Source organism: Balearica regulorum, chromosome 20 (assembly GCF_011004875.1).
Source record: "Balearica regulorum gibbericeps isolate bBalReg1 chromosome 20, bBalReg1.pri, whole genome shotgun sequence".
NCBI lineage: Eukaryota > Metazoa > Chordata > Aves > Gruiformes > Gruidae > Balearica > Balearica regulorum.
In genome coordinates this window covers 11,364,945-11,368,916 of record NC_046203.1, presented here as the reverse complement: position 1 = coordinate 11,368,916, position 3,972 = coordinate 11,364,945, and positions in this window count along the sequence as shown.

The window sequence follows — 3,972 nt, the reverse complement described above, 5'->3', positions numbered from 1 at the left end:
TTTTGCTTGTGTGGGCTTTACTTCAGTCTAGCTTGATCTATTTCTGTGCACTTGAAAACTGACTTGGCTCTGACTCAAATCAGGAATAATTTGATCTAGAAACTCTTCTGGGAGCGTTCTTGTTTTTCCACCCCGCTCCTGGGAGAGGAGAGAAGGTCCCTTGGTGCTGTGACTGCGGCTGTCACAGGGCGGGGGGCTGGGGTACAAAAACTAATGGGGACGTACATGGGGGTCCCCCGCCTGCTGCTCCTCCGGGCTTCAGGGCAGAGCGGCCTCGGGCAGCCCGTGGGGCTTCGCAGCAGCCCGGTCTCTCCAACGCTGGCTCTGGATGCTGAGCAGCTCTGCTGTGCCTGGGGGCGCGGATGGGAGGCAGGAGCGGAGGTTTGGAACTTGTCCCTGTAAAAGCGGATGCGGCAGGTCCCGCAGCCCGTTCCCACACTGGCATCTGCCTCCGGCTGTAGCTCCCAGGTTTTTCATGGCTCAGATTCAGGGTCTAAAATGAGCCGGGTTTGTCCCTGTGCACGGCTGCCTCGGGCGCAGGAAGGGTGAACAGGAGAAAGCTCTGGGCTCCCTGGGGGGCAGTGGGCTCTGAGTGAGGGACTCGGGGCAGGAACCGTCATGGGGGGCTGCACAGGGGCTGTTCCTGCTGCTGGGTGCTGGTGTGTGGCCACGGAGGGAGGGACCTCGCTGTGTCCGAGAGGCCGTTGCTGGGGGAGAAGGGGCTCAACACCCGCTTCCCCCAGGGCGGGGGGAAGGTGGGGACCCCCTCCTCCACCCCCGGGCCCTGGTTATCACCCCCATCCCCTGTGCTGAGAGCAGAGGTGGTGAGTTGTCCTCAATGCACGACTCTCCCTGCCTCAAGCACACGGAAAAACAACCAGAGACGGTGCTGAGCCAAGGTCTGTCTTTAATGTCTCGTGTCTCTGCGGGGCTGCGCGCTACCCTGGCTGCCGCGTCCCTGCGCGTGCTCTGCCGGGCTCTCTGCTCCAGGGGAAACGACTTTTCTGAATCGAACAGTTTCACCCATGGAAAAGCAACGTGGGACCCTTCCCATCCCCTTTGCCCCATCCTCGCTGCCTGATACAAAGGACTGAAGCGTAGCTGGGGGAATTTTCCAGCCTCCGGGATTGCAACACCAGGAAGCGCATGGCCCCACACTGCGACTCCTGCCGGGGGGGGGGTCTGGAGGTGCCAGGAAGACGATGAACACAAGGCGAGCACAGCCACACTCCGGGGGGTGAGGGGCAGCTCTGCAATAAGTTAATTTTTAAAGAGTCTGATGCCCCGGGGCTCGGGTGCAGGGCAGCCGAGTATCCTGTGGCCCCCCACATGCCTGGGCTGGATCCTGGGGGGTGCTGAGCCCCTGGCCCCGTCCTCAGCACTCTCCGGGCCAGGGCCGAGCTGTCCGTGGCCTGAGAAGCCCCCAGCCTGGTGCCAGGCCTGCTCCAGCTGCCCCAGGGGAGGCGGCGGGGTGCTGCAGTGTGGGACGGGAGCCCCTCTCCCCATCTGGACCTACTTGAGGAAGACGAGCAGGAAGAAGGTGGAGACGATGAGGACGAGGATGCCGGCGGCGAAGCCGAGGCGCAGGTTCTCCATGGAGGCGAGGGGGGGCTGCGTGTCCAGCAGCAGCCCCCGCCCCGGCAGCCCCAGCATGAACGCGCCCGGCACCTCGGAGCCACGGCGGAGGCCCCAGGGGGACACCATGCCGCTCACCGCGAAGACGGGGGCGTGAGCCGCGCACGCCACCTCCACAGCCATGGAGCGCGCCGAGGCCTGGCGGGCGGCCGGGGGGGCACCGCTGCCTTCCTCCCCCTCTTCTTCCTCCTCCCCATGGGGGGTCCCCGAGGCCGGCATCGCCCCAGGACCGTGCGGAGCCAGCTCAGGCACCAGCGTCACCATCCTGCAGAAGGGGCAGCTGACGAAGGCGACAGCGGCGGCGCGGCACACCAGCTTGCGCAGGCAGCTCAGGCAGAGGGAATGGCGGCAGGGAAGCTGCTGGGGGGCTCGGCCCCCCCTGGCACCCCGATACGTCTCGTAGCAGATCCCGCACTCCCCGCTGACCTCTGGCCCCACCACCATGGTGCTCCGAGGGAGCGCAGCCCGGCCGACGCAGCTTTTGAAGACTGGAGGCGGGTGACGGCTGTGCCTCGGGGGGGGGAGGCGTGGAAGGGGGGGGGGGAACGGACACAAGGGCAGCTGCCCCCCGCTGAACTTCAGTCCGGCACTGGGGTGCTTGGCAGGCACTGGACCGTCACGCTCCTCCTCCGCCGCTCTAAAAAAAAGGTGCTGCCCAAAAAAAAAAACCCACCACCCCACAACTCTCCTTTTTTTTTTTTTTTTTTTTTTTTTGCCCCTCCTTTCCCTTTACAAATCCATTACATTTTTATTATTTCCCAAACACAATGTGGTGGGAGGGGGTATCAGTGTTATTTTATTTTAGGGTGAGCTCACCGGCAGGGAACACCAGCCCGCCCTTCTGCATCCATTCATGCACAGCCTCATTTCACACCAAACCTGGGGCATATTTGTCACCCGGCACAGAGGGTGGCCATGGCCAGCAACCGGTACAACGCTCTCGGGGTTCGGGTCGGCCTGGCAGGCAGGAACGTGCCGTCGGCACGTTCCTGCCTGCCAGGCCGACCCGAACCCCGAGTTGGTTGTGCTGAGCAAAGAGCAGCTGCAAACCGCTGCATCCCCTTGCTTTTTTTTTTTTTTTTTTAACAATTTATTCTTTATTTCCCCCCCCAAAAAAAAAAAAAAAAATCTGCAAAATGCCCGAGCACAGCCTGGGGTGACACAGAGCATCACTTGGTGGGGGACAAATGCTGGGTGATGCTCCAGCTGTTGCAGTGTCCCCACACCCGGCTGAGCGGGGTTTGTCCTGCGGCTACGCGGGGCTGTGGTGGTCCTGGGGATGAGGAACAGCCCGGCACTGCCGATGGGCTGGGAAAAGCTGGCACTTATTTACGGGCGGGCGGTGGACTTTGCCCTGAGCTCCTGTCACTTATTATTACACACACACACACACCCCCACACCCCCCCAGGATGGCCCTGGGACACGAAGGTGACAGCACAGGATGGGATGGAGGGCGCAGCCCGCAGCATCGCTGATGCTGAGCAGGTTTTGGGGCAGAATTAGGGTGTTTCTCCCTCTCCAGCCGGACACTCGGGGGTCCCAGCGTGGTCCCTGCGGGGCTGGGGCTCTGCAGAGGTTGGCTGGGACCTGCCACCCTCCCCGCTGCCTCGCCGTGCGGGTTGGCATCTTCCTCCTCCCCGCGCCCGGGGAATGCCGAGCGCCTTCGCTGCCTGCGCCCTGGCCAGGAGAGGGGTGCAGGGGGGGGTGAGCCCCTCCAAGAGCCTCCCTGCCTTCATTCAGGCATCCCTGCCGGGGCTCCCGTCGCTGTACCCCAAATGCCAGCAGCTCCCGTGTGCTCCCCCCTTGTCAGGTGTCCACCAAAGTGCCCAGCAAGTCCCACCAAAGCGCTCAGCAAGTCCCTGGATGGGACCTGCCGGCTCCTACGTGCAGCGGCAGCTCAGCACGACCGCAGAGGCTGTGGCAGGGAAACGTCCCCGGGGCTGTCCCCAAAGGGCTCAGCTGGGGCCGCACACCCCAGGGCCCAGCTCTGCCGCTGCGGCACGTCCCCCGGGGTTTCTGGTGGCACCAACCACCCGGGCAGCTCCACGAGGCCGCACACGTGCCCAGCGATGACGCTCTGCATGGGCGCAGCACATGTGAGGTGGGCACAGCGGAGGGTCGGAGCTCTCCCGCTGCCTGGAAGTCCCCGGGGCTGCTCTGCAGCAAGCAACGCCCTCAGAGAAGTCCAAGATCCTCAAATTCTTCCCGGTTTGAGATGGGAGAGGAGGAGGTGATGCCGGGACAGCTGGGCACATGGCGGCTCTGCCACTGCTGCGCAGCCCCCGGCTTTCAAGCGTCCTCCCCCCTCCAGAAGGAAAAAGGCAGTAAACAACCAC